Here is a 27,148-nt window from a genome sequence, read left to right as displayed (position 1 = left end):
ACGTCCTTGGGCCATCTCCCTCTGCTTTCCCAGGTACGTCAGCAGACAGCTGGATCCCACGGGGAACAGCTTCCGGGAGGGACCAGCGCTGTGCGGTAGCGGGTAAAGCCACCGCCCACAGTGCCGGCATCCCATATGGGCTCCGGTTCGAGTCCCGGCTGCTGTACTTCCGAAGCAGCTCTCTGCTGCGGTCTGGGAATGCAGCAGAAGATGGCCCAACTCCTTGGGCCCCTGCACCCATGCAGGAGACCCCGGGGAGGCTCCTGGCTCCTGGTTCCTGGCTTCAGATCCGCTCAGCTCCGCCCTTTGCAGCCAACAGGGTAGTGGACCAGCAGATGGGAGACCTCCCTCTCTCTCCTCTCACTCTGCCTCTCATCCTCTCCATGTGTAACTCTCAATGAAAAATAAGAAAGATCGAAAAAAGTAAAAAATTTAAAAAAGGAAGACATAGCTGTAAATAAAATACTGCATCAAGACCAACTACTAGAGTTTGTGTAGAATTTGATATTATATGCACTACATACCCTATTAACACAGAATTTGAAAAAGAGTTTAACTTAGAAAAGATTCTGGTACACATTCCTTCTCTTCTTCCTTACAAACATTCTGTCTGGCGTATTCTCTGACTCACGCATCAGGAAATCTTTGCAATTTATTTATTCAGACTCTTACGTATCCACTTGCACAAGGACACGGAACACCTGTGATCTACACAGTTCTCCACAGAACACAGGTCTGCTTGCAAGTCACCACCCTTCACAGTCTAGCCCTGCATTTAACCTATGGAATGTGTTTGAAATGTGACAAATCCTATCTTCCACAAAGCAAGACAGAATACAGAAAGGCAGCATCTGAGGTCACTGTTGACATTTTCTACGTGCACGTTATCATGTTGGTACTTTTTCTCTCATTTCTCAATGTTAGATACATCAGCTAGGAGCTGCATCATAAGCAGCACTAGGTGTTGGCACTGTGGTGTTGTGGGTAAAGCTGCCCCCTGCAACGCCAGCATCCCATATGGGTACCACTTCCAGTCCCAGATGCTCCATTTCTGGACCAGCTCCCTCCTAATTGCCTGGGAAGGCAATACAGATGGCCCAAGTGCTTGGGCCCTACCACTCTTGTGGGATACCCAGATGAAGCTCCTGGCTCTTGACTTTGGCCTGGCCCAGTCCCAGCCACCACTGAGGCCATTTGGGGAGTGAACCAGTGGATGGAAGATCGATCTATCTCTCTCCCTCTCTGTCTCTCTGCCTTTCAAATGAAAAACCTTATCTCTTTTTTTTTTTTTGAGTAAAGTAGCAACACCAGGACTTGAAACAGGGAATACCATATGGGATGCAGGTGTTCCAAGCAGCTTCTTAATGCCATCCAACATCAAATACCTGCCCCTGAAGGTCTTCTTACACAACTTCTCATTTCACATGTGAGGTTTACAACCTTTGTTCCTCTCAAAAGGACAGTACTGTACTGCCTATGTTAGAAAGAGGAAATCTAGCAGGTAAGCGCTGTGGTGTAGCAGGTAAAGCCACTGCCTGCAGTGCAGGCATGAGCCTCAGCTGCTCCACTTCCAATCCAGCTCTCTGCTGTGGCCTGGGAAAGCAGTAGAAGATGGCTCAAGTCCTTGGGCCCCTGCACCCATGTGAGAGACCTGGAAGAAACTCCTGGCTCCTGGCTTCAGATTGCAGCAGCTCCAGCCATTGCAGCCATCTGGGGAATGAACCAGCAGACGGAAGACCTCTCCCTCTGCCTCTCTCTCGTCCTCTCCTTCTCTCTCTGTGTAACTCTGACTTTTAAGAAAATAAATCATTAAAAAAGAAAGAAAGAAGAAAGAAATCTAATCAGAGCAAGATCAGCAGTAACATTCCCGTGTCAGGCATTTGATAAGAGAAATGCCCCTACGTGTTCAAAGTGCCTCCCTGTATTCTCTCCATTTACTGAGTGCATGTATTGGTCAAACGACTGGTGCTTTTGAGGAGGATGAGCAGAACAAGAATAAGAGGCAAAGGATGACAATAATCTGCAGCAGGGCCATGGAACAAAGGTGGCAGAGAGGGAAGATTCTAGTTATACCAAAGCTATAAAGAGAAAAAGCTGAGTCGCTCCACATGCATGTAGAAACATCTAAAGGTACTCTGCTTTCTAGCCTAGGTAGGAGGCGTGAGTAACAAGAGCACCCATCAAAGAGAACACAGCCTTTTTTTACCTATTAAGACTGCTAACAATTACATAATAATGACCTGGAGTTCACACTACAGAATAGAGAAGCAGTGTGCTTCAAGACAGCACACTTGAGTCTTTTTTTTTTTAAATTTTTTACAGGCAGAGTGGACAGTGAGAGAGAGAGAGAGAGAGACAGAGAGAAAGCTCTTCCTTTTGCCGTTGGTTCACCCTCCAATGGCTGCCACGGCCGGCGCATTGCGCTGATCCGCTGGCAGGAGCCAGGTGCTTCTCCTGGTCTCCCATGGGGTGCAGGGCCCAAGCACTTGGGCCATCCTCCACTGCACTCCCGGGCCACAGCAGAGAGCTGGCCTTGAAGAGGAGCAACCGGGACAGAATCTGGCGCCCCGACCGGGACTAGAACCCGATGTGCCGGCGCTGCAAGGCGGAGGATTAGCCTATTGAGCCACGGCGCCGGCCATACTTGAGTCTTAAACCAAGGGTTCTTACATGATCCAGGAGCAACCAGGACTATAACCCGGCGTCCATACAGGATGCTGGTAATGCAGGCAGAGGGTTAACCAAGTGAGCCACGGTACTGGCCCCTCCAATCACTCTCGTAACATCTCCACAGTTCCCTCCTCATGCGTGTCCTCTCTCAATCCCTACTCAGTATAGATTCTACTGTCTGGCACTATCAGGCCCCCCACCAGGTGCCCAGTACTCATCCTCTCCTCCTCTGTTTCTCTATCACAGGAACCTTAAAGACCTTGATATGTACTAAACCCAACTCTCCGCCATCACCTCACCTCCACACAAATAGCTGGCCATGGTTCAAGGATGCTACAAGGAACTGCATCCCCTGAACTGTAATGTCTCCATCATTAACGTTTTACCACATCTGTTCCAATCACCTTCTTTATCTAACTGCACCCATTCTCATTACTCTTAGAGAGCAAGTTTCTGACATAAGGGCTGATCTGCCCTATGTTCACCAGAGTAAACGTTCCACAAGAGAATATTCACCTCTGGAACCTCAGATCACTAGCTGAATAAGGAAACTGATACCACACTGTCAGTCCAATCTAGAGGTCCTCTGCACACGCTGTGCCTGTCAACAGCAGCCCTTGCACTTGCTGCCCAGCATCAAATGTGGCATTCCCTTGCTGTACCTCTTTTATTCTCAAATAGCTGCTCAGTGTTTCCCCACCTTTGTGATATTGACAATTCTCAAGAGTTCCAATCTTTCACTCTTTAGGATGTCCCTCAAGCAAAAACTGTAAAGGTGTCCTCAAAGTCAAACTCATGTTGGCATTTTATCAGAAAAACCTCAGAAATCACACTAACCTTTTCTCAGCTTTTCTCATCAAGAATCACATGATGTCAACGTATGTCACGACTGGTGAGGTTAACCTAGATCATCTGGTCACCAGATTTTCCTCTGTAAATCATAAGCATTTTGTGGGGAGATAACCCAATACTACACAGCATTCAATGTCTCATCAAACTTCTTCCCACCAACATCAAGATCCATTTGTAACTTCCATATGAATCAACTATCATTATGGTAGACGCCAAATAATGACTTGTTTTTTTAACTACCCATTTTACGGGGAGATAACCCAATACTACACAGCATTCAATGTCTCATCTAACTTCTTCCCACCAACATCAGGATCCATTTGTAACTTTCATCTGAATCAAGTATCATTATGGTAGATGCCAAATAATGACTTTTTTTTTTGAACTACCCACTTCTTCATCATTAACAAAACGCCCCGCTGTAAAGAAGAAATTTTTCTTATCTCTCACTTATTCGTATACAACATCAACATTTACTTTAGTGCTGAAATTATCCAGTATCTGGCCAGTGTGCGCTCCTTCAAGCTAACTTCTGCATCTTCATGACACACCCTATCACTCTGAAAGAATTTTTTTTAAGATTTATTTATTTATTTGAAAGGTAGAGTTAGAGAGCCAGAGAAAGAAAGAGAGAGAAGAGAGACAGAGAGAGAGAGACAAGAGAGAGATGAGAGAGAGATGAGAGAGAGAGAGAGAGAGAGAGAGAGAGAGAGAGAATGAGAGAGAGAATGAGAATCTTCCATCCACTGGTTCACTCCAGAAATGGCCACAATGACCAGAATTTTGCCAATCCAAAGCCAGGAGCTTCTTCCAGGTCTCTCACATGGATAAAGGGGTCCAAGGACTTGAGCCATCTTTCACTGCTTTCCCAGGCACATTAGCAGAGAACTGAATCTAGCAGCTGGGACCCAAACCGGCACCCATATGGGATACTGGCGCCACAGGTGGTAGCTTTACCTACTAAGCCACAGCACCGGCCCCTGAAGAGTTCTTCAATTCCTTAGAGAAATATATTTCCCAGGCTCATTACACATACCCTGCAATCAACTGTTCCTTCAAGGAACTTTGATTTCCCTCTTAGGAGATGACAGAATTTACAAATTCATCTAGCTATTTTTGATTGTAGACATCTTCCATGACCATTCTGAGGACTTCCCATATGCATGGATTTCAAACTTTTCGCATCAAAATAAACTTATCTCTTAATTCCATTTTCTACAAACTTTTAAAGTGGTGTCATATGCATAGATTTTCAGTATCTACATTTATATTCATGTTTTAAAAACCATGAATTTACTTTAAATTTCCAATTCCTGTCTGACATCTTCAAATTCTTTTTAATCTTCCTCATTCTATATTTATAAATTCCTTATCTGTCAATAATAAACATAGTTTGTTGTAACCTCAATATATTTACTTGGTTGCTCAATCTCCTGAATATATAACCAACTTCATTGGCTGCCTATGCAGCTCTCAGTCCCACTGCCTCCTTCACCTCTAGTCTGGTTGCCCACTCTTCAGCTCCTGTACCTGTCACTGCCTCCAAAGAAAGGGAAGGTAGGGAAATCCATGAAGAGTCCATAACAATCCCAAAATGGAACTCCATATTTTCTCCCTGCAAACCTGCTTTTCTCTGAGTCTTCCACTTGTCAGTAATCCAATGTAATTCACTTCATTGTCTGGCCAAAATTGGGTTTGCTTCTTTTTCTCAGTATCCATCTAATAACACGCTTATTTGCTCTACCTTCAAGACTTAATCCAAGCATTGCTACTTCTCTCCAGCTTCAGGCCAACTTTTACAGCCCAAGTCTACTTATGCTGCTCACAAAGACTGCTTTAAGAGTCTCAAATTCTCTGCCTTGCAAGCCTACAATCTATTCCCCAGAGAGCAACCAGGATGACTTTTTTTTAAGACAAACACAAACCAACGCACAGCCTACTCTACTGAAAATTCTCCATGGACTTAGACGTAAAATAAAATCCAAACCCTTCACCGTATCGTATCAGCTTCTTGAAGTACCCCTGCTACTTCTCCAACCTCACCCACCAGCTAACTAGCATCTGCCACTCAGATCTTTCTGTGACCCTCAGTCACCAGGCTCTGCTTCATGCACTCTGCGCTTGCTGCTCTCTTCCATAAACTGGGTGTAGTCCCTCACATCGAACAGCTGTGCTAGAATGTCACCTCCCCAAGAGCCTTTTCTGACCTGCATTCAGTACCTCTAGCTCCATCTTCATACACTGCTTTTTTGTTTTCACAGCACTTAACACTATCTGTAGCGCTATAATGAGTTTTATTCAGTAGTTTAATGTCTGTCTTCCATTATAAATCGTTATTCTTATAGAGACAGCATATTGACCACACAGTATTACTTATAACACCTCATGAACACTGAATAAATGTTTGCTAAGCTGACACATTTACAGAACTGTGTATGGAATACTACATGAAATACAATCACTTGAAGCTACAGACTCAGTATACATTCCAAAATAATAGGGTCAGCAACCACCAGCAATTTCTAGAGCATACCCTCAAACCAGAGATGTGCCATTAACAGCAGAATTTCTGTGATTACAGAATGCGGCAACTAAAGAGACATGAATACCAAGTCAACTGACAAGCTGCTGTCTGCAAAATATAAAAGGTGAGCAGAGAGCCGCATGGAGAAAGTCTTTCTGAGCTGCCCAAATGACAAATATCTTCATAATAATATAAAGCTCTATCTGGAAGACATCTATAAGATTCAAAAATGCATACTCCAGTGGTTTGTACATGCATCAAGAATGAAAACCAACCAAATAAAAGACCATCTATGGCTCTTCGCAGCCCTGAAAGAAAGAAAAAGAAACAGGATGGATACACAAATGAGGCAGATTGATGGCATGAAGGAAAACTTGACAAGAATAAATGGGACTGCAGGAAACAATCATGATGGAGAAAAAGAGAAATGAAAGTAACCATTCCATCCAGCATTCCCCAGAACAGTGATGGAAGAACATGTAACTAAAAATAAAAATAACTCCAAATAGCTGTCCGCAATGAGAAAACTCATAGACAAAGGTATAGATACGTGCACAAGCACGTGTAAAACAAATACTCATACAAAAAGGGGAGGCTGATAAACTTTCAAAAACAATGATTATTAAATGCATGTTAGGTCATATTATATGTTAAAAAACTACCTTTAAAATTTTTCCCCAGCATGATGGCAATGTGGCATAATATGTTAAGCCTGCACCTGCATCTCCAGCATCCCTTCTGGGCACCAGTTCAAGTCCTGGATGCTCTACTTCTGATCCAGCTTCCTGCTAATGTTCCTGGGAAGGCAGCAGCAGATGGCTCAAGTGCTTGGGCCTCTGCACCTTCTTGGGAGACCAGGAAGAAGCTCCTGCCTCTTGGCTTTGGATTGGCCCAGCTCCAGCCATTGCGTTCTTCTGGGGAGTGAATCAGTGGATGGAAGATTGATCTCTCTCTCTCTCTCTCTCTACTCCCCACCTTCTCCCCCTCGCCCTCTTTCTGCAACTCTGTCTTTCAAACAAACCTTCCAAAAATGGCAAAATATTAAAGGGTTTGGCAAGAATGTGGAGAAAAGAGAAGCTCTGCACACTGCTGGTAGGAATGCAGATTACTACAGCCATCTTGGAAAACAGTATGGAAGTTCCTCAAAAAACCAAAAAGTAGAACTACCATATGATCCAGCAGTTCTACCCCTCGGTATATATATCCAGGGGAAATGAAATATGTCCATTGAAAAGGCATCTGCACTGCCATGTTTATTGAAGCATTATTCACAATAGCCAAGACATAAGACAAAATCTAAGTACTGGAATACTGATAAATATATAAGGAAAATATGATACCTATAAATAATGGAATATTACTTAGCTATAAAAATCGAAATCTTTTCATTTGCAACAACATGAACTGGAGGTCATTGTGTAAGTGAAATAAATCAAACAGAGAGAACTATGACTTGATCTCACTCTAAAAAAAGTCTTTGTGGAGTCTTAAAAAAAAAAAAAAAACAGGTAATCTCATAGAAATTGTGTATATAATAGTGGTTACCAGAGGATGGGGAGCAAAGTGAGGTGGGAGTGATGGGGAAAGGTAGATGGATGAGTACTAGGTTCCAGCTAGATTGGAATGAGTTCTGGGGTTCTATTGTACAGTAGGGTGACTACAGATCATTACATACCATATAGTTCTCTGTAAAGAAACACTAGAAGATAAAAGGCAAATAAAATATATCCCTAATTCAACGCTTCCACCATCTCTATGGCTGCCATCTGAGCCATCAACTTCATTCCCTTTCATTGGATCATTTAAGTGGCCTCCTAACTGATCTTTGTGATTTCATCTCTGTCCCCTGCGTGCTGTTCTCAACACACAATCACGTCATGCTACTCGTGACCTTAGTGCTTAAGTACAATCATGTTGTTTCTACCCTGACTCAGTGTCTTCCAACTGTTTGTCATCCTGCTCCACACAATGCACCCCAAAAGGCTCTGAATGATGTGGTGCCCCTGACCGCATCTCTCAGATCTCAAGCAATTCATTCTGCTATTTATTCTTTCTGGAAAGTTCTTTCTCTGCAGAGCTGTGTAGTTCACTCCTTTCCCTCTTGAAATGTCATCCTCTCAGGCACTATTTGTTGAATGAATGAAGGAGTCAATGTTGTCAATAAAGCTGCTATACTCACTCAGGCCAGGCCCTGCAGGCTTCTAATCCCCATGATGTAGTCAGGAACCAAGGACTGGAACCCATACTTGAAGGATACTGTGTTCACAGCCACCAAGGCATTAGCAGGCAGCTGAGGCTGTGCCCACAATCAGAGTAATATTTTTGCTATATAAGTTGATGGCAAGTCTGTATGTACAAACACAGAACTAAGTGTACAAATACAGGACTTTTTGTGAGGATAAAATTAACATTGCCGGTCAAAGTATGACCATAAATTGATACCATTTCCACACTCATATTGATATTGTAATTAAGAACAAGCATTTAGAAACCTCACAGCAATTGGACAGTGCTATGGCACATCAGTGAATGGGTCTCACATGGGATTGTACTGCATACAGTCATGTGCAGGCAGATCACTAATCTACACAGGTTCTGCATTTGTTTAAAAAAGAAAAAAAAAACAGTCCTCACCACAGGCAATATTAAGTGCATTATTAAAAAGTACATCTTTACAGAGGACAAAATACAAGCATCTGCCTGAATACCTACCAAATGACCTTTGTTCTTTTAAATATACAGAAAACTACTAATTTTTGGTTTTGACACTTGTTCTCATAATTCAAATGTGCATCCAATTTTCTTTCTACAACATATACAAATAACACATAACAATTTGGAAAGTGTGTGTGTGTGTGTGTGTATATGTGTGTGTGTGTTAACTGTCAACACTGATAGGTATACTAGCAGGTGACCACTTCCCAGGATCTTCCTGGAGATTAACAACACTGTATTTGACACGTAGATTATAATAACTTTTTCACGGAACTTCTTGTAGTCAAAATCTACCAACAATAGATGCTGGAGAGGATGTGGGGAAAAAGGGACACTAACCCACTGTTGGTGGGAATGCAAATTGGTTAAGCCACTATGGAAGTCAGTTTGGAGATTCCTCAGAAACCTGAATATAACCCTACCATTCAACCCAGCCATAACACTCCTTGGAATTTACCCAAAGGAAATGAAATTGGCAAACAAACAAGCTGTCTGCACATTAATGTTTATTGCAGCTCAATTCACAATAGCTAAGACCTGGAACCAACCCAAATGCCCATCAACAGTAGACTGGATAAAGAAAGTATGGGACATGTACTCTATAGAATACTATACAGCAGTCAAAAAACAATGAAACCCGGTCATTTGCAACAAGATGGAGGAATTTGGAAAACATCATGCTGAGTGAATTAAGCCAGTCCCAAAGGGACAAATATCACATGTTCTCCCTGATTGGCGACAACTAACTGAGCACAAAAGGGGAAACTTGTTGAAATGAAATGGACACTATGAGAAACAGTGACTTGATCAGCTCTTGTCCTGACGGTTGATGTACAATGTAATACTTTATCGGTTTTAGTATTTTTTTTGTTCTAGTACCATTGGTTGAACTCTGTAATTAACACACAATTATTCTTAGGTGTTTACATTTTAACTGAAAAGTGATCCCTGTTAGGAATTTGGAAAACATTATGCTGAGTGAAATAAGCCAATCCCAAAGGGACAAATACCACTTGTTTTCCTTGATAGGTGACAACTAACTGAGCACCAAAAAGGAAACCAGTTAAAGTGAAATGAACACTATGAGAAACGGTGACTTGATCAGCCCTCACCCTGACTGTTGATGAGCAACTTGATATGTTATCCCTCTTAGTATTTTTTTTGTTTGTTCTACTTAATACTTTTGGTTGAATACTGTAATCAATACACAATTCTTCCTACGTGCTGAAACTTAACTGAAAAGTGATCACTGTTAAATATAAGAGTGGGAATAAGAGAGGGAAGAGATGTGCATTTCCGGACATGCTCAAGCTGACTTACCTCAAACGGTAGAATTAGAAACATACCAGGGGATTCCAATTCAATCCCATCAAGGTGGCATGGTCCAATGCCATCTCACTAGTCCCAGTGATCAAGCTCTGTTCACAATTGATCATAATGATAGGACTAAGAACCAAAGGGATCACATAAACAAGACTAGTGTCTGCAAATACTAGCTGATAGAATCAAAAAGGGAGAGAATGATCCAACATGGGAAGTGAGATACACAGCAGACCCATAGAATGGCAGATGTCCTAAACAGCACTCTGGCCTCAAAATCAGCCCTTAAGGCATGTGGATCCGGCTGAAAAGCCCATGAGAGTATTTCCGGCATAGAAAGCCAAGACACTCTGGGGAAAAAAAAACCTAAATGAAAGATCTCCGCGAGTGAGATCCCAGTGGAAAGAACAGGTCATCAAAGAAGGAGGTACCTTTCTCTGAAGAGAGGACAGAACTTCCACTTTGACTACAACCTTGTCTAAATATGATCAGAGTCGGTGAACTCAGGGGGCTTCCATAGCCTTGGCAGCTCATGACAAGAGCCTATGGTGATTACTGATGCCATAAACAAGAGTGTCAATTGGTTAAGTCAACAACAGGAGTCACTGTGCACTTACTCCTCATGTAGGATCTTTGTCCTTAGTGTGCTGTACATTGAGATTTAATGCTATAACTAGTACTCAAACAGTATTTTTCACTTTATGTTTCTGTGTGGGAGCAAACTGTTGAAATCTTTACTTAATGTATGCTAAACTGATCTTCTGTATATAAAGAGAAACGGAAATGAATCTTGATGTGAATGGAAGGGGAGAGGGAGTGGGAAAGGGGAGGGTTGCGGGTGGGAGGGACGTTATGGGGGGGAAGCCATTGTAATCCATAAGCTGTACTTTGGAAATTTATATTCATTAAATAAAAGTTTAAAAAAAAACTTTCCAATACAACATTATGCAATAATGTCCTCTCCTAAACCACTCAGTCCTCTGAATGCCCTCTTGATAGTTCTCATCACATTCCAACATTACCATATAACTATCCATCTTCTACCGGACTACACCACTGTAGGGAAAGGCACCATGTCTATACGGGCTTATCACAATACTGAAAGTAGTTCCTGGCTCACACTAGGGATTCAGCATACTTTTATCATGAATTCATCTTACACAGGAAAGAAAACTGAAGGTGACAATAAAATGTGGCCTCTTCAACTGGCCAAAGGGAACATAGTGTCCACTTCCTAAACAAGAAGATACAAGACAATGGTGTAGCTCTCAGTATTATGGAAGTGAATGAGCTTTAGTGCATATTCATATGCCTGTGATTAGAAAAAAACAGTGAAATGAACTTAGACTTTTGCACATGAATGTAAAAAAGTAAACTAATATTAAATCGTTTGCAAGAACAGAGGCAAAACAAAAAGTTTCCTTTGAACTGGAATGTTTTCCATAACATATATGTGCATGCAAGGTGGATACCTCAAGGTGGGGAGGAGAGTCAGGAGTGTGGAAGCAAATACATTACTGTCCCTGAACAGAACTGATTCTTGTCTCAGCCAAAGACTTGATTTTGGCTTGTTTCTGCCTTTTCTCTGGCTTGACCAGAAGAGGAAAAAAAGTTTAAACTGTTACAGATCAAAAGTCTACTGACAGGTGATCCATATTACTTAGTTACTATGAGGAGACTTCAAAAAGTTCAGGGAAAACTGGAATTAAAAATTAAATTTATTCTCATGCAAAAAATGAAATCTATTTCATAATACACATTTTCCATAAATTTGAAGACCCCCATATATGATATCAATTCTGCAAGTCACAGTTTTTTTTCTACTCTGAGAGGCTGGGTGTCCCAGACCTCCCTGTCCTGCACTCCCTCTGGTGCTCCACAACCATTGAGGGACTGAAAATGCTGGGGGCAGAAGCACACGCTGCATGCTGTGCAGGATAAAGGTAGCAAAACGTCCTAAGTGACTCTGCAGGAGTACTGTGGGTCTCAGCTAAACCTTGCAAGACTTCTAACCATTCACCAAGAGGGTGGGGACAAGTCACTTTGATTGACTAGTGCAGCACTCAATGATAACCTTCTACATGCTAGGTATATCTGCAAGCTCTCACTGGCCCATGGTAAGCTACCATGGAAGCACACAACCTACATCAGTACATGTGGTTCTGCCTCCCCACTACAAGAGGTCTATACCAGCGCAGATTACACCTCTAGGATTCAGCACCTAGCACACTCCTACAGCTAGAATACATTAGTAATTGTTAGTTGCGAAGACAACAAGCTTTTTCATTGTTGAGTCCGTAACAGTTGTATCATTCGGATCAGTGGTACATCATGTTTCTTGGGAGATTTCACTCCTTCTAGATTTATCAAAAACACAAATATTGTCATTCCTCATCAAATATGATACACCTACATTTTCCCCTTTATTTAATCATGATCTCAATCACTTGTCTCATGACACAAATGTTAAAGGTTTACCAATTTACCACTTTGTATTAAATCACACAATTTGCCTTGAAGATTTTTATAAAACTATTACCCAAGTTCTATACGGTGTAATTAAATAAGTCAAACCAACCCTTAGGGACCTCTTGCTCTGAAATGAAATTTAAGAGCCAAAGAGTGCCTGTAACCTTTACTGAAGTCATGTCTAAAATGTGGCTTTAAACTTAAACTAATCAGATCTCCGTAGAAAAGGCTGGTCACACTCACCGACATGCATACGTGTGAATTTCACCCCCACCAGAAAGATCAATATGGAAAACAAGACCAGACTGTTCCAAGGGTACTCAAAGCTAGGAGTTTCCCTATCACTCAAGGTTAGAGACAGTAGTGCTGCTTGCTTGTTCGCTGTCCCTCCAACCTCTAGCAGTTCTATAGATAAGGAAATAAAAAAATATTTCATAAGGGAACCTAGGTGGTGCCAATCACCAACCACTAATTTAATAAACATCTCAAAGCTCCTTTATGATGCAAGACCCACCAAGTAGATCCAAAGACAGTTCCTGGGGCTGGTGCCACAGTACAGTGTGTTAAGCTGCTGCCTACGATGATGGCATCCTCTATGGGCACAGGTTTGAGTCCCAGCTGCTCCCCTTCTGATCCAGCTCCCCGATAACAGCCTGGGAAAGCAGCAGAGGATGGCAGAATTGCTAGGGCCCTTGCATCCACATTGGAGACCCAGAAGGAGTTAGTTATGGCCTCCTGGCTTCGGTCTGGCACAGCCCAGACCGTTGTGCCATTGAGGGAGTAAACCAGCAAGTGGAAGATTCTCTCTGTTTCTCCCTCTCTCTCTGTATTCTGCCTTTCAAATAAATAAAAAATAAGTCTTTTAAGAAAAAGATACAATTCCTGCACACAGGGGCCCCAAGTATCTATTTCACACAGCATGCATACATTATCTCTTTAAAATTAGCTAAATTCATGGGGCCAGCACAATGGCTCAGCAGCACCAGCATCCCATATGGGCACTGGTTTGAGCCCCAGCTGCCCTACTTGTGATCCAGCTCCCAGCTAATCCAACTGGAAAAGCAGCAGAGGATGGCCCAAGTCCTTGGACCCCTGCACCCACATGGGAGACCTGGAAGAAGCTCCTGGCTTCTGACTTCAGATCACCTCAGCTCCAGTCATTACAGACATTTGGTGAGCAAACCAGTGGATGGAAGACACTTTTTCTCTCTCTTGTCTCTCTCTCTCTCCCCCCCTCTCTCTGTAACTCTCTCAAATAAATAAATCTCCCTTAAGAAAGCTAAATTCATATGCATTTAGCAGGAACATTATTCATCTCAGTGTAACCTGAGTGTCAAACATCCTCTCCAATTACCTCTCAACAGCCAGAGGGACAGGGCACTGAATCAGAATTAAGAGCCAGAATTTTGCTTCTACTTATTATATTGACACACTGGCTGGATTTGATAAAATAACTTCTAATTTCTCAATTTTAGCTCTTCACATTCAACAGATGAAGCAACCCTTAAAAAGCTGGATGAGCACAGATTATCTGAGAAGTACATGAAACAGTCAGAAACAAGGAGAAAGATGTATCACTCCTACTGAATTAGATCCTCAAAAAAAGAGACAGCATAAACAACAAAACTGAAAAGATAGCAGAGCTAAAGAAGAAATTAATGCAGTCATAACTGAAGGCTTTTTTTTTAGATTTATTTATTTATTTGAAAGTCTGAGTTACACAGAGAGAGAAGGAAAGCCAGAGAGACAGGTCTTCATCTGCTGGTTCACTTCCTGATTGGCCACAATGTCCGGAGCTGCACCGATCCAAAGCCAGGAGCCAGGAGCTCCTTCCACGTCTCCCACACGGTGCAGGGGCCCAAGGACTTGGGCCATCCTCCACTGCTTTCCCAGGCCACAGCAGAGAGCTAGATCGGAAGTGGAGCAGCCAGCACTTGAACCGGCACCCACATGGGTGCCGGTACTGCAGGCTACGGCTTTACCTGCTACGCCACAGCGCTGGCCCCTATGTCTTGAAATACTAAAAATCTTACAAAGCCTATAGTTAAGAGTACTGGATAAAGAAGGTGCTTCCTGATGATGGCTCAGACCCTTTATCTCATATTCACCTGTCAAGACTCTCCACACCTTCGATCCAATAGCTTATCACTTCCAGACTAATCCTTATGAAATGTTCACTTCCTTTTATTATTTTCTAACTCGAAAACTTAGGATTTCCTGAACCAGGAAATCACTATCTAAATTCCATTACATGATTCTCCTACAATTGTATGTATTTTTACTACTTATTTTTACTTTGTGAATATACCTCTTGGCCGTCCCATAAAAACCTTATGTCCAGTCCCATGTCATATTTAGGTTGATCATGGTTTCCCCATCTTCTGTGACTCTTCAATTTTGAGAATATCAAACCCAAAGTAGCCTCCAACATCCCACTCAAGACTGCCTCCTCTATTTATGGCCTTTTTCTATTTTCCACCTTCACTAAGTTGGCTTCACTCTAAAAGAATGTTTACCACAAATTTATCACTGTCAAGATAAACAGAGAGTAGGGAAACATTCATATGCATCATATGCTGTATCCATGCAGCCCCCAAAAATTGTCCATGTCTCTAATTCCTGGATCCTATGAAGATGTTCTTCTTCTGAGAATGAAATAATATTCTGCATTTAAGCATAAGCTCTTAAAACAGAGGTGAGAGCAGGGAAGAAGACTGCTGACTGGAACTCAGGCTGCTGTTGCTGGAGAGGGCTGCATGGATACATGAGAAGGGGTGTGAGCAGCCCGCAGCAAAGGGGCTTCCATCCCAGGACAGCGGGAATTGAATCCAGGCAACTGCAATGAGCTGGGATGTCGCTCCATCCTCAGAGCTCCCAGAAAGGAACACGGACAGCCCTACTGACAACTCGATTTTTGCCTCATGACACTCTAAGAGGAGGACACTGTCACACACACCATACTGAGCTGCAGAACTGTGAAATAAGATAGGAACATTGTTTTAAGCTGCAAAATCTGGGGTTCTTTATTACAGTAGCAACAGGAAACTAATCCACACACACATATGGCTGTGCAGGGTCAAGCAAGAAAGCAGGCAGGCCAAAACACAAGTTCAGACATGCCATCCAAGCACCTCTAAAGTGCTGGTACTGAGGCTGGTCAGATAAAGATCAACACGCCCACTGGAACAGGAATCAAGTGAACAGGTGGACTTCATGACTCACTTTTTATTAGGGAAAACTTGGAGAGATTCCTCTAACCAAACTGAATTTTAAAGTAATCAGGTCAAATATATTAGAATTACAGCATATAAGACAATTTGTTTCAACTATTCTTGACATAGTATAAGAGATCTGCATTTAACTTCCAGACTCTCAAGCAATACATCCCTTTATGACCAAATGTAAGGTTTTTTTTTTTTTGACAGGACGTTTGCACAAGACGCAGCAAAGTCGAACAGCTGCATCCTGACTGTACGCCCAGCCTTGTTATTAACATTACACTAACGAAGAGCTCAATGGAGTAAACAGATAACTGCAGAGGATGTTCTTCACTAACCTGAATATCTGCTTATAGCTAAACCAATACAAGCAGGGGATTTATCCGGAAGCTTTTGAGGAGAGCAGGGTGAAACATCAACTTGTTGGTGGAAATCTTGAATCCATTTACAAAACCACTGAGCCAACAGATGGGCGAGAGGGAAATGTGACCCCAACAAGAGGGTCCCCAGAGAAGATCCTGGTAATGTGACAACCAGCATTTTTAATTGCCTTACACAGTGAGAACAGTCCATCTAAAGGTACTAACTTTTAATCAAATTAAAATAACTTCAGACAATTTCCCCCAAATGTACAGTAACGTGCCCAAGAAAAACACATACAAACACAATCACTCATAATCCCAACATCCGGAGGTAACTCCTGCTATCAGTATGTTGTTAGTTGGTTTTCTGATTTATATACATGTTTGTATTTGAATATGTATGTAAGAGAATACTTAGAAATGTCATACTATTATAAAATTCAGCATTAATCTTTTACATCTATTTTCATGCACATCTCTGGCCTCAACAGAGGCAAAATGAACTTCCGACTTTACCAATTCACTGGCTACTTGGCATTAGAAAAGTCACTTCATCTTGGCTTCAACATTTCTACATATAAAAATGAATATAATAGTACCTGTTTCACAGCAATACAATTAGGTATGCATAAAATATTGCCCAAAACATAATAAGCTAGTATAAAAATGTTAGATCCTATCACTATCATTTCCTACAACCAATCTCCAAAAGTCTAACTGATGAGAAGAAAGGCTTACCTCTTAAGAATTTTTAGGATGCATTAGTATTATTTTCTCAAGAAAGAATGGTACAAAATAAATTATTCACCTTTAAGAAATTCATTTTACTGCCTCATAGCAATACTGGATATACTAAAGAAGCACATACTATCCTCCACATGGGAAAAAATGGAACTATAAAATTAATACCTTATTCAAACATTCTCAAAGATAAATTTTGTTTTGATTCAAAGAGCCTAAAACTGTTATATATTTTGGCTATTTAAGGATCCCTAGGTGGCTTCTTCAAAGAGAACGGGCACAGAAACAAACTAGCAAAGAAGGGGTTAGTGTTTGACACAATGGGTTAAGTTATACCTTGGAACACCAATAACCCATCTATGAGTGTGTGGGTCTAAGTACCCAATCTACTTCTGATCCAGCTTCCTGTTAATGCATTTCCTGGGAGGCAGCCAGTGATGGTTCAAGTAGTTGTGTCCCTGCCACACATGTGGGAGACTGCACTGAGTTCTGGGCTCCTGGCTTCATCCTACTCTGACAGTCCCAGTTGTTGCAGATTGGAGAGTCAATCAGCATAAGAAAGCTAAGTATGTCTGTCCATCTGTCTCCCAACCTCCTTCTTTCCTGGCCTCTGCCTTTCATATATGGATGATTTCTGTCTCTCTGCCATTCAAAAAATAGAAATAACCAACAAAACAACAAAATAAATTACTATTAACTAAGAAAAATATTTATGCATTGAGTATTGGCTACAGTTGGTATAACAACAAGGAACACATTTGTGATTAACAGCAACTTATGTATTGTCAGGTGCTGCCATGGTCTTACTTAATGATGACCTAGCAAAGAAATGCACAGTGAATTCTCTGAACGTGCTGAGTCAAGCAAACATTTATTGGCATAAACTTCAAGGCTTACAGATCACGCAACATAGAAGAGTTGAGACCCTTATCAGAAGAGTTGGTGATGTCAACAGGGACAATTTGCATGCAATACATTAAAGATAATTCACCCCAACCATAGGAGTAACAGGCTTTGAGCCCTGAGTCACAATGAGAGGTACACCTGCATTCCTAAGCAGTACACACTACTTCCTAATCAAACACACTATAAGTTCCTGCAGAAAGCAAGCAGAAGTATCAAGTATCATCAGGACAACATGGGAAACAAAGCACAACTTCAGTTCTTCTTCTATATATCACAATATGTTTCTGTCTCTAATGCCATACAGAATTCACTCAGGTACAACTCAAGCAGTAATGGAATGCACCCAATAAAAACAAGCCAACATAATTAACAGGAAATAGGTGACCAGCATTGCAGCATCATGGGTAAAGCCACTGACTGCGATGCCAGCATCCCATATGGGTACCGGTTTGAATCCTGGATGCTCCACTTCTCATCCAGCTCCTTACTAATGCACCTGGGAAAGCAATGAAAGATAGCAAAGTACTTGTGTCCCCGCACCCACGGGGGAGACACAGATGAAGCTCCTGGGATCTGGATTGGGCCTGGCCCAGCCCCAGCCATTGCAGCCATTTGGGGAGTGAATCAGAGGATGGAAGATCTCTGTCTCTCTTTCTCTAACTCGGCCTGTCAGAGAAATCAATCAATCTTAAAAAAATAAATAAAAATAAAAAAAGAGGAATTAAGAGTTCCACACAGGGGCCAGTCTGTTATGTACTGGGTTGAGCTGCTGTCTATAGCACCAGCATCCCATATGGGTGCCAGTTCAAGTCTGGCTGCTCTACTTTTGATCCAGCTCCCTGCTAATGCACCTGGGAAAGCAGTGGAAGATGGACCAAGTACCTTGGCCCCTGCACCTGCGTGGGAGACCCAGAAGAAGCTCCTGGCTTCTGATTGGCCCAGCTCTGGCCACTGCAGCCATTTGGGGAGTGAACCAATGGATGAAAGTGCTCGCTCTTGGCGTTCTCTCTCTCTAACTCTGCCTTTCAAATTAATATTAAAACATATAAATAAATTTTGAAAAAGAGTTCAACACAAAGACTAGAAATATTATTGCTCTAGAAAATGGAAGAGTAAACTGGGTATAATTCAAGGTTGTTTTGTATTTACTTAATTATTTTGAAAAAGTTAGAGAGGGAGAGATGGAGACAGATCTTTGATCTATTGGTTCACTTCACAGATGGCCAAAATGGCCAGCCCTGGCACAAGCCAAAGCCAGGAGATTAATCCAGGTCTCCTATGTGGGTGGCATGGGCCAACACCTGGGTCATCTGCTTTTCCCCAGGCCATTAGCTAGGAGCTGGATAGGAAGTTTAACAGATGGAACTCAGACCATAGGGGATGCCAGCGTTGCAGGCAGTGGCTTCACTAGATATGCCACAATGCCAGCTCAACCAATTTGTACACAATGATGAATATGCCTGAATTGAGCACTCCTACAAACACTGAAGATACTGGCAGCTTCCTATCAGGGCAAGTACTATCACTCTTTCAGAGGGAATGAGTTCAAACTAGAAATGGTTCAGATTAAAAGTGTAAATGGGCTTGATAAGGGTTGTGTGTTTTGTGTTTTGAGAGAGAGCTGAGCTGATCTGAAGCCAGGAGCCTCCTCGGGGGCTCCCACGTGGGTGCAGGAGCCCAAGGACTTGGGCATCTTCCACTGCTTTCCCAGGCCATAGCAGAGAGCTGGATCGGAAGTGGAGCAGCCGGGACTAGAACCAGCGCCCATATGGGATGCTGGTGCTTCAGGCCAGGGCATTAACCCACTGCGCCACAGTGCTGGCCAATAAGGGTTTATATATTTATGAAAGATGTATGCAGCATAAGTTATAGAGAAAAAAAACGAATCTGTTTCCTTAAAACTCTAATTCTCTAAGAAAGGCAAACACACACCCCTCCATACTTCATCCTCCCTCACCCCCACTCACCAAAAACAACCTGGTTGTGGACAGTGGATGCTAACAGTAGGCTGATCTGACCCTCATGGCACATCACTGCTCCTCGAGTGAGTGCTTTCTCTGGTCCCCAGGTTACAGTAGTGAAGTCCATTACAGTAAGTGAGTTCTTAGGAAAGGGAGTGCTTTTCTGAGTGATTTTGTATCCATCTCTTTTGAAGTCAGAACGTCTGATATTGGACACCTTTCAAATCCATTGTCAGACAACACCAGAGTTCTTCACACTAGACATTCAACGACTTTTCCAAATTATCATTTGCACAAACTCATAATACACTGTACAAAGGCAGACCTAGTACTTGTATTTATAGAACTATTTACAAAAATATCTCTAGTAGAAAATTAGAAACAAATTCATTAAGAGATCATGGATGCTGGAAAACTACTTCACTTAGGAATCAGGAGAATGTTTTATTTATTTATTTTTGACAGGCAGAGTGGACAGTGAGAGAGAGAAAGAGAGAAAAGAGAAAGGTCTTTCTTTTCCGTTGGTTCACCCCGCAATGGCCGCTGCGGCCCGTGCACTGTGGCCGGCACACTGCGCTGATCCGAAGCCAGGAGCCAGGTGCTTATCCTGGTCTCCCATGGGGTGCAGGGCCCAAGCACTTGGGCCATAGGATGTACTCTTAAAAATAGCACAAGGGTGAACATTTGAGACCCACATCCCATATTAGCGTGCCTGGTTCGAGTCCCTGCAACTCTGCTTCAGATTCAACTTCTAAAATACTAATGCACCATTTTACACACAATACAAGAACATTTTCTAATAGGTGACTGCCAAATCTCATTACATTTAAAAGCTCTTACAAGGGCCAAAAGCATGGTTAACAAAACAGGAAAAGATTTCATTGTGATTTTAAGAGGGGAACATGGCCACAAAATGATATTTACCCCAAATCTCAACCATCCATACCAAAAAGCAGAGAAATATAAAGGAACGAAATAATACCTGTTAACAGTGGTTGCCTCAAACAATTAACTAATTTTGCTGGAACCTTAATTAACTGCAAAACAGGTCAAAGATTTAACAGACACTTTAAGTCTATAGATAGAAAAATAAGCATATATTATATTATAAAGACATATTATATATATTATAAAGATATATAACATATTATAAAGATGTTATAAATCATTTGTCATCAGTGAGGTTTAAAACAACATATCACTCACTACACAACTATTTGAACAGGAAAGACCCAGAACTCTGACCTCACCAAGTGCTAGGGAGGAAGTGAAGCAACTCAAAGGCTCACGTATTGCTCGCAGGAATGAGAAATGTGCAGCCACTTTAGAAGGAGGTTTTGTGGTTTCTTGAAAGCTAAACCACTTCATACACTTCCACCCAGCAATCAAATTCCTTGATGATTACACAGAGGAGGTGCAAACAGGCCCATACAGAAAGCTGCCCACAAATGTTTATGGCAGCCTTATTCCTAATCGCCAAATCTTGGAAGCAACCAAGAGGTCCTGCAGTAGGTGAAACTTTGGTACATTCAGCCAAAGGAATCCTATTTGGCACAAAAAATACTGGATTATCAAGTCATGAAAACACATTGAGGAACTTAAATGCATAGTACAAAGTGAAAGAAGGTAGTGTAAAAAGTTTACCCACTGTGTGACTCCAATTATATAAGTCTAGGGAAAAAAAATCAGAGTTAAGAGATTGGTGGTTGCCAGGCATTGGAGGGCAGAAGGGATGAATAAGCAGAATATGGAGGATTTTTAAGACAAGAAACTACTGTCACAGTAGATAAGTGCTCCTGAAGTTTGTCCAAACCAACAGAAAGTACAACAGCAATAGTGAATTCTAATGGGCACTATGGACTTTCTGTGGTAATGATACGTTGATGCAGGTCCACTCCATGTGTGGGGGATACTGATAACATGGTAGGTTATGTGTGTGCAGGAGTACAGGGTAGATGAGAATTCATTGTACCTTCCCCACAATTTTGCTGGGAACCAAAAACTGCTCTATAAAGTAAAGCCTAGGGGCAGCATTTGGCCTAATAGCTACAAAATCCACATCCCACAACCTGGGTTAAGCCCTAGCTGCAGTCCAGATTCCAGATTCCAGCTTTCTGCTAATGTACACCCAGATTGGGTTTCATCACTGCAACTCACATCGAAGACCTGGATTCAGTTCCTGGCTCCTGGTTCCGGTCTTGCCATGGCTGTTCTGGGCACGTAGAGAAAGAAGCAGAGGACAGGAGCCCTGTCTGTCTCATGTGGTCCCTCTGGCTCTCAAACAATAAAATATAAACATAAATTAAAAAGTCTATTTTAAAAAGAGGTAAAATTGTGGCTGGGCTTATTTTTATTTTTTGCCATACAAAGCTTCTAATGCTTTACTAATTTTCTACAATGAGTTTATTTTTATAATAAAGTTTTTTTAATAACTGCTTGCTGAATACAGTCACTTAACAAAATTATCAGGAAAAATGAGTTAGAGGAATCCACAGCAATACATAGACAGGAATAACTGCTAAAAAAAGACATTTTGACAAGCCATTTAACAGAGTCTGACAATTTGATTAGCAAATTTTACCAGTAAGTTAAATGTTCATTAAATAGGAATATTTTATGTACAGTACTAAAGTAAGGAAAATGGCCTAAATGATCTACTCATTGAGCTTTAAATAATTAAAGCTTCAAAAAATTGAGGCTATTTTTGAACTAGAGCTTTATTTAAAATCCTTACCCTTGAAATCTTAAGAAAATGTAAATAGCTATAGATATTGTCACTAAGCATTTAAAAATAAAGAATGATCTAAATATAGGATAGTTTTCAAAAGCTACCAAATTATGTTGTAACTGCTCATCAAGAAAGAAGTAAAATTCCACATGACCTGAACTAATGGCCACAGCTTGGAGGTACCTGGGACTACTCTTCAGACCCCAAGTTTACTGCACAATGCTGCCAGCTGGGTCACCAAATACATCCCTACCAAACCAGCCCTTGGCACTGTCCCCTTCTCTTTCTGGGTTACTGCATAGCCACTCACTGTTCCTCTGCTTTCACCATCAACACCCCTGTGCTGACCCCTAATTTAATCCCATCTCCTGCACCATCAACACCCCTGTGCTGACCCCTAATTTAATTCCATCTCCTGTCCTAGTCCCCTGCTTCCATTCTGAATTCCCACACACACCAGTGGAGCAGTCAGTCATCTTTCCAGTTCCTGTTCTGAAGGTACCCTTCTTACTCAAGTAAAAAGGAGATCCTCATGAAAGGATCCAAGGCACAGTTCCTGTCATCTATGCAGCTTTCCTTTGGCTCCACTCTAGGCCAAGGTGAAGCTCCCCCATCCCTACTCATCCTGAAACAGCAGCACCTCTAAGAGGCATCTCTGGGTCACCCAGGTTAAACTGCAGCTCATGCAACCCCACCCCTGCGCTTGCTCCTGTTGTTGTCCCAGTGCATTTAGCACCAGACAACAAACTAGTCTGTTTAGTATTTATTCTCTGCCCCCATGCCCTGCCACTAAGTAAAAGCTCAATGAGAACAGGAATTTGTTTGGCTCACTGATGTTTCCCAAGCATTTAGAATTTAACTGGCACAATGAACAAGATCCATGAACATGTGTTGAATGAATTTTTACAAAAGGCCCATTCATAGATCACAAAACTAACACAGAAGCACATTACGGTAACTCTGCCTAAAATTAAGTGTTATGCTTCTCTCTCAAGACGAGTGACACTTAATGGCTGTACTGCTACAAGTGATTATGATGATTAGATACCAGAAATCTACCTTCCTTGTTAAGAATAACATGCCCTGGTATAGCTAAAAAGGATGTCTGAAAAAAAGAGAAAGACATTCCTTCTCCAAAACCAAACTCTCAATACCCTTCAATTCCTCTTCCATTCACTATGCATATGCATTAAAAATCAGAATATCAATAGTAAATATGACATTAACAATAGTAAATATGACATTAACAATAGTAAATATGACATTAACAACTAAATAGTGGGTAGTGAAAATAGATAAAATAAAAATTCAAGAAGTCAAGATACTATTGGTAGTATCTACTGTGGCAGAATTTCTGTTCAAACCAACCATAATGAATATTCGGATATGCTTTTCTATAAAATTTTAAACTCTTTGAGACATGCTGGCTCCTGCCTCACCTTGCATAGTGTTCATCCCTTGCCAGCAAACAGTGGTTTGCAAAGCTACAGAGCAAAAAAATCCTCTGGTCCAAGCACATGGAAAACACTATGAGATCTACTCTGGATAAGGCAATCCCTTAAGAAAATCTGGAGGAACAAGATAATAAATGAGCCCAATTCCAGCTCTATGTCCATGGTTGTCTACCACAGATATGTTTGAACCACCAGAGAGCTTTGCTAAGTACCTGACCCTTAACCAACAGGGATTCTGATTTAATTAGTCTGAGGTAAGACCCAGACATCTAAAATTTTTTATTTTATTATTTTTGACAGGCAGAGTGGACAGCGAGAGAGAGAGAGACAGAGAGAAAGGTCTTCCGTTTGTGGTTGGTTCACCCCCCAATGGCCGCTGCGGCCAGCGCACGGCGCCGATCTGAAGCCAGGAGCCAGGTGCTTCTCCTGGTCTCCCATGCGGGTGCGGGGGCCCAAGCACTTGGGCCATCCTCCACTGCACTCCCGGGCCATAGCAGAGAGCTAGCCTGGAAGAGGGGCAACCGGGACAGAATCCGGTGCCCCGACCGGGATTAGAACCCGGTGTGCCGGCACCGCTAGGTGGAGGATTAGCCTATTGAGCCACGGCGCCGGCCGTCATCTATAATTTTTAAAGCCCACCAGGTGATGTGCAGCCTGAATTGAATTCTAAACATTCTCTTCTCTAAAATGTAGATTCCAAACATTCATTTTCTATGTGTCTAGAGGGCTCTCTCTTCCTGTCATGTTGCTTTTCTTACAGAAGTCCTCCCAAGGACCCACGGCAGGAAAGCCCCAAAGTGGGGTCTGCCCTGTGATGTTAGGGAGAACTGGTGGTCAGAGAGCAAGCAGTTGGGCATGGGTGAGACCAAGAGACCACTGTTGTTACTTGAGAGGCCCTGAAGAACACCCAGCTGTTCACATCTCAGCTTTGAGTCTGTAAGACGGAGGTGTCAAAAAAGCCTCAGCGTGGTTTAAGTATTCCCCAACCCCCTAAACAACCATTATTGTGTACCAGTCCCACTTTCAGTGCTTTGAAACATTCCCTCTCAGAAGGCATGTTTTATCACTACCCCCAATTCACAGGCAAGGGAATTGAAACATAGAAAGGTAAAACTTGGCAGAACTGGAATTTAAAACCAAGGAGCTCTGGCTCCAGGGTTAGCCCAGACACTCATCATTAATATGAGAAAAACAACACAAAAAGCCCAAACACTCTCCTGCATTTACGCTACCTGTATCCTGGGGTTCAAGTCAATCTGCAAATACCACTGTCTGAAACTGTGTGCTCCTAAATCCTGGTTACTTTTTAAGGCAGAGGGGTGAATGCATCTACAGCCCACAGGCACAGACACACCTCATTCCTGAGGTTGCCGTGAAACATCGAGTTTGTTACTGCTTCCGGGCTGCCATGACCTGCATTCAGTACCGCAGCTATTCCCAGAAATTACTAAAACGCAGTACATGTATGTATTGCTCAAAAGCAGAAGAATAAACTACATCTCACATTCAATGAAAGAAGTATTCACTTCCTGTGCCCATCCATAAATATATGCTAAGCACTTACTGAGAACAACTATTCCTGCCATCAAAGAAATTCAAGTCTGACATGCAGCCTAGCAGGTAGGGTGCTGGTTGGGATGCCTGTGTCCCATGTGCTGGATGCGCCACTCCAGCTTTCTGCCAACACTAGTGACTTCCCGAGAAGGCAACAGTTTGGCTCAAGTGATAGGTGCCTGCTCCTCACACAGGAGACCCGGGTACAGTTCTCAGCTCCCAGCTTCACAACTGGCTCTTGCAAGCATTTGGGGAGGGAACCAGTGAATGGGAGCGTGTTCGCTTTGTGTCCCTCTCTGCTTCTCAAGTACAAATTTTAAAAAGAACTTCCTTCAGTGAGGGAAACAGACGTGGGGCCCTGCCAGCGCATTCCAAGGCTCTTTCAAAACCAAGACTCTAGGTGTTAAGAAAGATAAAGCACAGAATGTGCTGAAGAATCAGGAGAAGACCGTCAGAATCAGAGAGAGCTAAGTAAGCTGCAATCTCGAGAAACGAGAAGGTCAGAGGGATAAGAGCAATGGTTATTTCAATACGGAGCACACTGAGATTGCGAGCCTGAGGGACAAGGAAGTCAACAGCCAGACCTCTACCTCAATCTGAAACTCCTAAGAGTGTGTGGCCATGAAAATATGCATTTTAAAAACACCAGCTTCCAGATGGCAATTTATGTGATGGACGCATCTGAGAGTGCTACATAACAATGTGAGGAATTAGACAAAGACCATAGACAGTACCCCAAGAGTGCCTGGTAAGAGAAAAAGAAGCCAGATGAGTAGGGGACACCCTGAAAGAAAGGAAGTAGAAACCTATTGCATCAAGAAAGTCAAGGGTAGAGAGATTTCCACGAGTGTCAAGAGTGTCTAATGCCATTAGGAATCAAGGGGGATTAGGGCTGAGACAGGTTCACTGATCGCAGCAACAGTGACCCTTAAGTAAGGCTGGTGAGGACAAATGCAAGGGAGCTGCTGCTGGGTGAAGTCAAGACTGAAGCAGGGTGAAGATTAAGCATCAGCAGGTCTAGAGGTGGCTGTTTAAGACTAGGGGAGATTAAGGCACACTGAAATGCACACTGGAGACAGCGAAGGAGCGACTGAACAAAGATTAACTGCAGGCTAACGTATTCAGCCAGCACTAAGTACTTACTATGCATCAGAATTTGTTCTAGATATGGAAATATGACAAGGTAGGGAGAGATATGGGAATATGGCATGGCAGGGGGAAGTCATTGCATTAACAAAGGAAACAACAAACAATAGCAACAAAGAAGGCGTGGCCAGTCAGTGTGGAGTAACTAGCACTAGACCAGCCTTCCTGCAGTAAACAAAGGAAAAACAAAAGAAAACAGGAGAAACAAGTGTTTTCTGTCACTACACTGGCATCCCTAAGCACCAAGCATACCATGGAAGACAGGCTACATAATTTTGTCAGATGAGGAGAAGTCAGGGGAATTTGCACGAAAAACGCAAAAAGGAAAGGCTTTTAAGGCTGAAGTTCAGAAATCTGCATATGCACCTCCTGGACTCTAAATGCCAAGCTGTATATGACTGCCATGACACTGCATGAGCAACTGCTAGAGCACACAGGGCTGGAAGGCATCAGAGCCCCATGGACAGTTCAGTCCATGCCTGTGCATTCAGCAGAAACCATGGAAGCCCACATGCTGGCATTAGAGTT

General features: G+C 42.3%; 1 protein-coding gene across 2 annotated transcripts in view; it reads right to left on the bottom strand.

Moving 5' to 3' along the window:
- LOC138848073 (protein sidekick-1-like) overlaps positions 1–27,148 on the bottom strand; it is a 69,277-nt gene that overhangs the window by 13,708 nt on the left and 28,421 nt on the right. The gene's annotated exons all lie outside the window — the stretch shown is intronic.

The sequence above is a fragment of the Oryctolagus cuniculus genome, unplaced genomic scaffold (genome assembly GCF_964237555.1).
Source record: "Oryctolagus cuniculus unplaced genomic scaffold, mOryCun1.1 SCAFFOLD_139, whole genome shotgun sequence".
NCBI lineage: Eukaryota > Metazoa > Chordata > Mammalia > Lagomorpha > Leporidae > Oryctolagus > Oryctolagus cuniculus.
Note: the sequence above shows the minus strand (reverse complement) of the source record. Positions and strands in the feature narration are given on the sequence as shown.